The sequence below is a fragment of the Tursiops truncatus genome, chromosome 7 (genome assembly GCF_011762595.2).
Source record: "Tursiops truncatus isolate mTurTru1 chromosome 7, mTurTru1.mat.Y, whole genome shotgun sequence".
Lineage (NCBI taxonomy): Eukaryota > Metazoa > Chordata > Mammalia > Artiodactyla > Delphinidae > Tursiops > Tursiops truncatus.
The window spans coordinates 23,489,421-23,501,876 of NC_047040.1; the positions used below are offsets into that span (position 1 = coordinate 23,489,421).

At 36.1% G+C, this 12,456-nt stretch overlaps 1 protein-coding gene across 1 annotated transcript in view; it reads right to left on the reverse strand.

The window, feature by feature from the left end:
- SPAG16 (sperm associated antigen 16) overlaps nt 1–12,456 on the reverse strand; it is an 869,771-nt gene that overhangs the window by 806,070 nt on the left and 51,245 nt on the right. The gene's annotated exons all lie outside the window — the stretch shown is intronic.

Sequence of the window (12,456 nt, forward strand, 5' to 3'; positions counted from 1 at the left end):
AAGCTAACACATATATATGGAATCCAAAAGAAAAGAAAAAGTGGTTCTGAAGAACGTAGGGGCAGGACAGGAATAAAGATGCAGACATAGAGAATGGACTTGAGGACATGGGGAGAGGGTAGGGTAAGCTGGGACGAAATGAGAGAGTGGCATGGACATATATACACTACCAAATGTAAAATAGATAGCTAGTGGGAATCAGCCACATAGCACAGGGAGATCAGCTAGGTGCTTTGTGTCCACCTAGAGGGGTAGGATAGGGAGAGAGGGAAGAGATATGGGGATATATGTATAGTTGATACACTTCGTTATACAGCATAAACTAACACACCATTTAATGCCATTATACTCCAATAAAGATGTTTAAAAATAAGATAAAAAAATAAATATCATATTGTGTGTATGTAAGAGAATACCTATATTTTTAGGAATTACCCACAAATTATTTGGTAAAAGGAAATATAATAAACAAAATTACTAAAAGAAAATATTCAAGCAAAGCATTCTGATTTTGGCGTAGGAAAGGATCTCTTACGCAAATGACAATAAGTGTTACCATAAAAGAAAGTATTGATAAATTTACCTACATTAAAATGAAGAACTTTTAGCTGGGTTACTTTTTTAAAAATAAAAATCATATATATTTAAGGTGTAAAACATAAAAAAATGAAGAACTTTTATTCATTAAAGACACTATAAAGAAATAGAAAATATAAGTCACCATCTGTGACAAGATTTCTACAATCATGCAACGGACCTAGGAATCAATACCTAAAATACACTGCAAATATTCTTCAGAGATCAAGAACCTAATAAAAAATGGGCAAAAGATATGAACTGACATTTCAAAGCATCTAACATATGAAATGTCTGTAAACAAAAGGGAACCTGTTAAATTTAATTATTAATCAGAAAAATGAAAATTAAGACCCCATGTGGTAACATGTTTTACTTATTAGATTGGCAAAAATAAAGAACCCTGGTAATACCAAGTGTTGGAAAGGACATAGAGTAAGAGGAATTCTATGTATGGGTTTGTAGACATGTCCAACTAATTTCAAGAAGAATATGACATCATCTAGTTAAATCCTCATCTCTCCAACAATTCTACTCCTAGATTAATATCCTACAGAAAACTTTGCATATGTGCACCTGGAGGTGTGTACAAGAATATTCATGGCAGCATGTTTATTGGACCAGGATTTTGAAAACAACTTGAACATCCATTAATAACAGAAGAGAAAAGTAAATAGTGTGAAATGAATTACAAGCCTCATATAAGAATGTGGAAGAATCTTAGAAATAAAACACCAAAAAGAAAAAGCAAGTTGTATAAGACTAGATACATAGTCTATAACTTGCATTTATGTTATTTATATATATATATATGTAAATACATATAACATATAATTTATATATTATAGTCAAATACAGTATATTAGATTAAGGAAATATTACTTGAACACATTTATATTTTAAACTGTAGATATTGATATTGACTGAAGTTTTGAAAATGTAAAAACCTAAGCATTTTTTTCATTGCAATCTCATTATTGTATTTTCTAAATCCTTCATGCTTACGCATAATTCAAAATAAATAGGAGAGTTAAAAACCTGAGAATAATTAGTATTTCTTAATTACTATCATTCTGATTAACATCTACTCCTTTTTATGTAAAGCAGAATATATTTAGTGTAATAATGTATTTCCATTTATTTGATTTTCTACTCAGATCAGAATTATAAACAAGTTGACTTAATCCTTATACATTTAACATGGCACGATATTATGAATAAATATTTTGATTGATATATTTCCTTAGGGATTTTTAATGAATTATTTCAACTGTTAAAAACATTCAAAATTATTAAAACATTAAACAAAACATAAAAACATTAAACAAAACATATCAAATTATAGGCATTAAAATTCCTATTTGCGCATGGTTTTAGACTTTTTAATGCATTCCATATTTCTAAACTCTAAAAATAATACAAAACTAATTTCCTTTTTTTCAACTTTATGTCTGGTAAATAGAATGATTTAACATTTTAATGTAATATTCATAATTATTGGCCAAATGTCAACCAGATCCTTGGTTGGTGCCAGAATCACAATACTTCAGGCAAAAGCAGTAATAACTGCTTAGCAATATTCAAGAATACAATACAAAATGCGACTAAACTCGCTCTAATAAGGCAAGGTATCAGCATGTAAGTGTGTTTAATTGCTTTTGAAGTGCACCATTACCATGGCCAGTGTGGCAAAACACAACATGATGACATACGCTGACATACCAGAGTTGAAGGGACCTTTCTCTCCTCTTTACATTTTCATATCATTATATTTAAACTATAATCTATTTCATATAAACACCAACAGATATCATGGCAAAGATATTAAATAAGATTCCATGTTTTCATTAAGTGAATCAAAATATAAAATAGCACCTAAAGAAGTTGAGAGTTGTGTACAATTTTTATAAGCATAGTAGCACTTTCACACATATAACAGCAAACATGTAAACATTAGAAGATCAGAATTAGCCACCTTAATGCACTAATGTCCATATCTCAATGCGGATAAAATCTGAATCAGGGAAACCACATACAATCAAAGAAAGCTATTGCTAAATTATTCAGGCCATTATATAATAAAATGACAAAAATGGTTAAAAAAGTAATGAATCTAGAAGTGTTAACAGACTTCTATTCAGTGTTACCCATATCATGTTTAACACAAAAGAATAAAATAGTATTAGCAATTAAGTATTATTTATCTTCTCCTGGTAAATAACCTTTTCTACAGGAACACTATCCTTTAATTCATATCAACTCTGTAACAGGTACTGTGCTAGATATATTACTTATGTTATTTCATTGAATCATGACAAACACCTGTTGATGCACATATTATTCTTCCCAATTTATAAAGATGGAAGCATATAAGTCAAGTAATTTGCCCAGGTTTGTACAAGTAATAAGTGGTAGACCTGTGTTTCACATACAGACTAGGCTTCCAAATAATTCAAACTCTAAAACAGTTTCTGACAAAGTACATGCTACACAGACGCTATGCTGAAGGAAAAAAATGGATTGTGATAGTTAACTCATACAAGAATAAGTTATAAAAGTATTAAATTAAGGATAAAAAGTAATTTTCTCCCTTAACAAAACATATATGTGATATATAGAGATACACATATATACATGCACAATTTCTAAGACCTAAAAGAAGTTAGGATAAATGGACAAGTATAAAAACTAATCAATAGCATATGAAAACTCATCCATAGCTTATGAGAAAGTAGTTATTTTAATAACTATATTGGTAGTATAAGCTAGGTTTTGAAAAGCCATTCTTATATTACATGTTTATTGATTAATAAACAAAATTAAATGATTAAAAAATAATGTAACTTAAATTATTAACTGTAATTAAAAGCTATTTTTAGGGAAATATCTAAAATTTAGCTAAAGTTTTCCTTATAATAAGCTCTGAATAGTTGTTGCTAAACCAGCTTTTGGCTGCGTAAGTAATCTACAAATTTTAGTATAGGCTTTTTAATTGCTCCTTTAATAAGATTCTTAAATTCTATTTAAATATAAAGAAAACATGAATATTTCCCAAAATGTAACAGGTATCTATTTCTAAATTTGATTTTTAAATATTTAAGATATAAAATATTGTGTAAATTTTGTTGTACATATTGCAATGTTTATATATCCTTCCCAGCTTGTCCTCTGTTCTTACCCATTTGGATAAAAATTATTAATGTTTTCTTGATAATATTTTTACAATACTTTAAAGCATGGTTTCCAACAAAAACATATAAGGGGTATTAAAATATTAATCTGTGTTCAGATAGAAGCATAACAATCTAGATAGGATTTTTTCATTTAAAAGAGCATGTCTATACTCCAACCCCAAAGAGGTTAAGAAATAAATCAGGCAGCAAAAGGATGGAAGGGACAGTTAGCAGTCCCTTATCTTTCCTAATATTTTCCCCGATTTCTTGAAATACTTTCAGTGGTATGTTTTGTGTTTGTGTGTGTGTGTGTGTGTGTGTGTGTGTGTGTGTGTGTGTGTTTTATCACTTTTCCTGAATCATCACTGAGTACACAGGTCAGGACACAAAGTGTGTGGTAGATTTTTAACATACAAAAATTGTAATCTAGCTCCAAATTTAACTCTTCAGCAAGTAATTAAAGCAACATATTTGAACTACAGTGGATTCCATGTGATTCTCTTTTTTTCCCTCTACAATGAAAAAATACATTCTACATCTAATATTACCTTTTAAATCTACTCAAATCTATTTAAATCTATTCAAATCTATATGGAATTCTTCTATTTCACTTCTCTTTAATAAATATGTTGATACATTTAAAGTTTCACCTGCATAATCATTCAAAGTCTCATTAAAGTAGTAATTTCTTTCTCTTAACTGTGACTTATGTGATTGCAAAAGACATTCAATTAACTGCATAATGATTCTTATTTCTTTTAGAGTAAAATATATTTCACAGATAGAAAGAAAGTACGTTATAAAGTATAGTTATCTTCACAAAAACTAACCCGTTGACTATTTTAGTAACTCACTGATTGGCTTAAAGAAAGAAGAAAAACCACTTTTCCACTATTAACACAATTCGTTTCCTTAATTCAAAAAAAGATAGTTTAAACCGTAAGAATTTACTTTAGAGTACAATCTCATATGTTATAGAAAAATACAGAGAAATTAACATGGAATATCAGGAAGCCAGATAGCTAACTGGCTTGAGAAGTAAATATATACAATTGTCTAAGGAGGATTAATCCAGTTTACAAAGGCACATTTAAGGAAGAATTATTCAATACCACACGGAATGGACTACTGGAGAACAGTCTAGGAAGCAGCTAAGGTAGTCCACAGAGACCAGCTTTAGAAGGGTGGGAGTCATAATTAAAAGGAAAAAGGAGTAGAGCAATAGGTGGTTTGAAGGTGGTTTTTGAAAGTCCCCTATAACCTCTACCAGATCCCCCAAATCCAACCAAAATAAACATTAATTTAAGTAAATTTGCTCTGCGAATGAAGCTTCCAGATAAGTTTGTTAGACCCTTTACAATCAGATTTTGAACCCCTAAATCTCCCTTCACCACCCCCACCTCCATTTAAAAATGCAGAACCTGGGCTTCCCTGGTAGCGCAGTGGTTAAGAATCCACCTGCCAATGCAGGGGACACGGGTTTGATCCCTGGTCTGGGAAGATCCCACATGCTTTGGAGCAGCTAAGCCCACGAGCCACAACTACTGAGCCCACGAGCCACAAATACTGAAGCCCATGCACCTAGAGCCCGTGCTCCACAACAAGAGAAACCACCGCAATGAGAAGCCCGCGCACCACAATGAAGAGTAGGCCCCGCTCGCCGCGACTAGAGAAAGCCCGCACGTAGCAACAAAGACTCAGTACAGCCAAAAACAAATAAATAAAATAAATAAATTTATTTTTTTTAAGTGCAGAAGCTACCAATTAATGTGAAAAAGGCATCAATGGGAGCTTGGGAGACACTGGAAGGATAGGATCAAAGATGATAATGTCATATTTTTCAACTGACTGAATTAGTAGAATGCAAACACTATTAAAAGGCATTTTAGGGCTTCCCTGGTGGCGCAGTGGTTGAGAGTCCTCCTGCCAGTGCGGGGGACACGGGTTCGTGCCCCGGCCCGGGAAGATCCCACATGCCGCAGAGCGGCTGGGCCTGTGAGCCATGGCCGCTGAGCCTGAGCGTCCGGAGCCTGTGCTCTGCAAGGGGTGAGGCCACAGCAGTGAGAGGTCTGCGTACCGCAAAAAAAAAAAAAAAAAAAAAAAAAAAAAAAGGCATTTTAAAAATGAAGAAATTAGCCTATTTATGAAATATGATGATTTGTGAATTGTCATGTTAATTTTGAGGTAATGGTACTATATCAAAATGGAAATTATTATAAAAGCTGAGTATGGCAATATGTAGGTTTGAAAGTCATCAGCAAAGAAGTTATAATTGAAAATATATTATGGAATTAGAAAAGTCATTTTAGGAATAGCAACTCTATTACATGGATTTAGTGGAGAAAATTAATGTATTCTCAGTTCCAAAAAAGAGTTATAGAATAAAACTCAAGTTAATTTGAGTCATCTATAGTATTTATGAAATATTTTCTTTTTTAATGTTTTATTTTGACAACAAGAAAATAGCTTGATAGAAAATCATGAGGAAATATACAGAGTAGATAGAGATGGTACAGAGAAATCTGAGACAAAGCACTTGAAAATCTTGTCTTCAGATTTCCCTTTATTCTGTAAACCTAAAAAGTGGCCTGATCCTCCCTGTTAAAGGCTAGCATGCCTCCCTTGACCAAAAGCAATTCAGTCCTCTGCCTTGCAAGACAGCTCATACCCCTCTTACAATATATTCCCCACCTCATCACTGGACAACTGACCAAAATCCATTTAATTTACAATATAACCTAGCCAGGGAAGTACTGACTCTGTTTAGACAGAAAAAGAACTACTCCCAAAGGAATTGTAGGAATTAGCCAACATGTACCTATGAGTGCCAAGAGAGTACATGTAGGCCTATATTCTGAGGCTGTTGAGGCAAAGGAGCTAGAACATAAAGTTGGACAAGGGAGAATTTATAAATATGGGACTACTCTCCTCTGACATAGCATTTAGCCCCCTGGGAAAGACGCTGGTGTTAGTAAGATGCTAGGAGGGCTCCTAAAAGCTTCAAAAAAGTGATGGCCTAGCTAAATAAAGTAGAAATGCCAAATCTACCATGAAAAATAGTGGAAAAAAGCATCAAAAGACTCAGATAAATGAGCATGTGACAGTGGGCATACTATTCAAGGCTGAAAAACCCATGAGATAACCACAGGATGTCCAGAGGCTATAGCAACTATGAAAGCATCAAAGATTGTGCTGGAGAGGGGGGCAGCAACATCACTGAGAAACTCAGTTGTGGCTGTCCTCTAGGATGATGGTAGATGTTATTAGAGAACCAGGGTCCCTGAAACCAATGGGAATGACAGGAGCCCGTGAAAAGAAAGGTCCGATGGGAGCACGTAAATATCAAAAGCAAGGTGGGCACAATTATGGAAAAGATCAGAGTAGCTATGCGAGAGCCTGATCCAGAGACAGCTAGGGAGATAATTAATAGAATCAACATCCTTACAGGCCAGCAAAGGTAATGCTTGGGAAATATAGGAATCCAACAAGGGTAATGCTCAGTCTGTATAACAAGAAGAAATTGAGGATTGATTATCAAGATGCTGAAGGCAGCCATCCCATAAAAAGCCACAATCTCTTGCCTGATTTCCAGACCCGAGCCAGTTTTTACACACTGAGCCTTTTGGCCAGGCCTCTAGGAAGAAGGATCCTACAACACAAAAGCAAGTATATATGATAATTTACTCAGACAGCTACACACACAGAAGAAGAAGGAATACCCCACACATTTGAAATTGTTGAAATAGGGTCTAGCATGGTATTGATACTCAAGAATGTACAGTGTTATGATGCCCCCCATTAGCATTGAGGAATATGGAGAGCAGGTAATAAAGTATTGGCTCAGGTCTGGCTCCTGAGATAGGAACCATGAACCCACCTGCTTGTCATTTCCTTAGTCTCCAAATAAGTAATTTGCAAGAACATACATGGTAACTGTCAGAACTCCATCATTAGTTCTTGACCTATGGAATAAAGGTTGCTGTAGTTGGAAATGCCAAGTGAATGGCTCTGAAACTGCTCCCTTCTCTGATCAATATAACCAAAAATAATATTGCAAACTGAGGCAGGGCAGGGGGGAGTGCTGGCAGAAATTTGCCAAAGGATGTCGATGTGGCAGTTACCATTATATTCCCATATAATCCCCTATCTCTACATGGCAAAGACAGAAGTAAACGTAACTCCTTTCCCTCAGGGCCATGTAAATTTCTCTATTCACCATCAAATTATAGTAATCCTGCTCATCTTATACTTTCCACTATATAAATGAAATCACCCTAAATGGGTCTGGTGAGCAAGAAGTGGCAAGTACCCTAGATGTCTTAATAAGACACATGTGTGCCAGAGAAGAAATAAACACCAAGAAAATTCTGACTAGAGCATGTTGAGATAATGCTTCTAAACAAAAGGCAAGCTGCTGCTTATTGTATCCTCTATCTTGAACAAAGAACATAGTTTAAATGATGTCTGGACCAAGAAAAGTTTTGCAACAGGTCCAGGGTATGATACAAGACATCCTACCTGCCCCTTCGGTCTTATAGCCCAGCAGATCCAATGGTGCTCAAATTATCTGTGGAAAATAAGGATGCTGTAAGAAAGACTATAAACAGCTCCAGCAGAACTGCAGTACTGACCTCTAGACTTCTAGAGAAAAGGCATGCTCATCTCTGTTGATCACTATTCCTATCAGTTCTCCTTTAAAAGGAGTCAGATCCCAGTATGCTCCTGAGCTCTGGTAGAGTCTAAGGACTTATGACCTGAGTTATTTTTCATGACCTAGGAATGCTGTATGTCCTCAAAGCCATGATTCTGGACATGCAAAAAATCCCAGTTCATCTTAAAAAGGAATAATTATAATTGAAATTGTGCTTGAGCACTTCAGAAAGGTACAAGTAAATTACATGAGCTGGCAGCTTAAAATCCCAAATTTCCACTCTCGTTTCAATGCCATATGTCCTACTATACCTATGGCTTTGTGAGTTCACAATGACCAGGTAACAGAGAAAGAAGAAACATCTAGCCTAGTTTCTAGATGGGCTTGCATGATAATGCCATCTCTGCTACGAATGGACAGTCACTGGATTATAATTCTGCCAAAGAGGACCCCCTACTGCTCTGGCCCGATAAGCTATGAAGTCTTCAAGTATGAAGACTATGCACAGGCTCAGTAACAAGGACTTTCCCTAAGCAAAATTTATTGGCCACCACTCAGTGCTTTTAAATGTCCAGCTTGCCAACAGCAGAAGCCAACGTGGAACCCTTGCTATGGCGCCTCACCATGCGAAGCCAGCCTGCCACCTGGTGGCAGACATTATTTTGAACCTCTCATTTTGGAGGGGTTACTGATCTGTTTTCACTGGACAAATATGTATTCATCATATCATGCAAGGTTCACTTAGGAAACAAAAACATGACTCTAAATCACCTTCCAAGTCTTCCCTGAAGGGACAGTAGCCATTTACAAGGGCAATTCTTTTACCTTAGACCTTTCAGAGATAATTAGATATTAACTTTGAGTGCATTCCCTTTACTGGAAACATAAAAACACCATCCAATAGTCAGACTAGGAGGTTATGATAGACTCATGATAAATGGTATTTTGGCTCCAGTCTGTTTCGCAGTAAACCCAGTGGGTTTGTGGACTTGTTCCCTGGTTACTTCCTCAGTTTCTGACTGTACACCTGGAATAGACATACTAGTCAATTAGTAAAATCTCCTCATTGGCTCACTGTTTTATGAAGTAAGTGCTACTATGGTAGGAAGGATCAAGCAGAAGCCCTAGAAATTAACCTACCAAAAGAGTAAACTAAAAGCAAATCACAGTCCTGTGGGAATTACAGAAATGTGTGCCACAATAAAGTAGTGGAAAGATATAGAGGATAGATATCCATCGCATCCTCATTAATTACCAGTTCAGCCTTTGCAGAAAATTGATGGCTCTCACAAAATGACTGTGGATTACTGTAAAATTAGTAAGGCGTGGTCTACAATGGCAACTACTATTTCAGATGGGATATTTGCTTTCACTGCTCTGAGTGCACCACAATCCAAATACTTAGAAATTCCCTTATACATTGTCATGAAATACAATTCATGCTTATGACCAAAGTATGCATTTTACAGTACAAGAAATATGGTTATGGGCTAACACCCACAGAATTAATGATAGGCCATCCCGCAGAAACAGATGCCCTGATGGAATAGCAGAATAGCTTATTAAAAAATCAGCTGCAGTGTTAGTTTAGAAACGCCACCAGTGTTGTTTTCACACAGTCACAGAAACCAAGGGTTCACAGCAACAGATGTAGCCCCTCTAATTATTACATCTCATAACCAACCTGCAAAGAGTTTGCCTCCTGTGCCAGCAACCTTAGGCTCTGCTATTCAATGGCTTAGTTCAAAAGAGAAAGGTGCGTCTATTGTGGCACAGAGGGAAGGCATCATCAGATTAAAACTAAGTCTGACATCTAGTGATTCAGAGATTTGTGTGACTGTTTTGTACTTTTTGACATGGTTGCTGCTAAATGATGGATTTGGAGAGGACCTTCTGGAACCCAGAAAAAAATCTGGGACACCCTTAGTACATCCACGTTAAGTAGTAAATATCAATGGAAAACTATAACAATCCAAGATAGCAGGACCACTAAATACTCAGACCTTTCAGGATTAAAGATATGGGTCCACTCACCACATAAAGAACTCCAATGAGCACTGGCTAAGCAAAACACAAACCCTGAATGAGAACTAAAAGAAGGAAGAAGTATATCAAGTATATGTCATGGCTGGAAATAAACTATTCAGCTATAAATATTTCTGTCACATACATATTAATTAATGAGTTTTTTTCTAATCCCTCCCCTGGTATTGTGTGTTAGAAGTTCCTCCCCCCATGCCCTGCATCCCTCGCATATCTCCAGCTCCTACAAGACAGCCTCCTCCTTCACAGTCCTCCTACCTGATGGACCCAGTTCCTCGAGGCTGGTAACAATGCTCTCCCACTGTGCCTCCAACACAAAAAAAGTGTCCTGCCGTTGACAATCTCTGAGTTGTCTTCCTGTCCCCTAGATGACATCTTAGCTCTTCTGTCACCTATGTAATCAATTCCATGTATTAAGGTTATTTTGTTCAAACGATCTAAACTAGTTTTTTCTGACTTAAACCCAAAATGATTTCCTGACTTTGCCTGAATGAAAAGGCAAAATGTCAGAAAAATTCATTAAGTAACTGCTTTTAAAATTGCAAAAGTGAATAAAACATTCCTCCTACCCTATTTTTTCTTCACTTTTATACAGAGGACACACGATAAAACTTTTATATGTAGACTAAAACCCAAGAATTGATTGCTAATGAAAGGAGGCAAACTATCTTGAGAGATGCACACTTACATGTTGAGATTGAAGACAAGAGCAAAGCTTGGAATGACATTAGAGCACCCCTGCCCCTGACACACATGAGATCTGGCACCATACCATAGGAGAGAATGGTAGGATGTGAGGGTGGGGTGTGGGAAAGGAAAGGCAGCCTCTGTCAAATATACTATGCTTTAATCCCAAAGTTCCAAAATTTCTCTATTTATTTGGCCACTGTTGGGGCTATGGCCTGCCCAGCCTTCCTGCCTGCTCTGTTCCAATGTCCCTGGCAGCTGATCCTGTCACCCACTTACAGACAGCCCACAGTCACCCTTCACACATTCTTAAATGAAGAAGAAACTCATGCAAGTTTGGAATTTTGATTATGACACAGAGCTGAATATATTTCACTACTGACCTGAAACAGTCATTTCTAAGTACGACTTACTACCTGAAAAAGAATGCCTATGCCACGTCAGAAGATGAAAATGTTTCTCATGACAACCACCACTATCACACTCAGAATCCTTAACTCTGAATTTTTTTTATTATTGCGAGTCTTTTATTTGCTCCCTGACTTACTAGCCTCTGTGGAGATAAAGATTATCCAAACAAGAACAAGCACTACTTAGTGACAGCAATGGAGTCATCTACTGCCACTGACTGCATTAGGCAGAGACTCAAATTACAGGCAGGCGGAGAAGTGGGAAAGCTTTATGGTGACAAAAGAGGGTCTGTCCTGATGGGACCTTGGAGACATGGGGAACCTGAGGCAGACTGACTAAAAGAGGGGATTTCCCTCAAATACCATAAACCTAAATAATTAGTATTGATGATAGAGGAACAGTAAAATAGTAGTCTAAATATCACTAGAAAGTGATTATCAAAGCCTTAGTATAACCTAAAAGCATTTAGTCTATATTTTATTCAAATATTATATATGATACTAGATTCCAATGCATACCTTTGAGGAAGAAAAATGTTATAGATATTAGCTAAGTAAATGATTATTTGAATTCATAAAAATCTGTTGTTCTTATAGCATTACTACACTAAAAAAGTTATATTTGTAAATGCTTTCATTTTTAAATGTCAGATATTTTAGAACTCAAAGGTATTTATAAAAACATTCATTACCTCAGCTAAACTTTTATGCAATTTTCATGACAAGAAACTACACCCTTCATAGGTTTTGTGTAATTTTCTTTCTTCATTTTTTATCTCTTTGACCAGACATTTTTTTTGCAGTACGCGGGCCTCTCACTGTTGTGGCCTCTCCCGTTGCGGAGCACAGGCTCCGGACGCGCAGGCTCAGCGGCCATGGCTCACGGGCCCAGCCGCTCCACGGCATGTGGGATCTT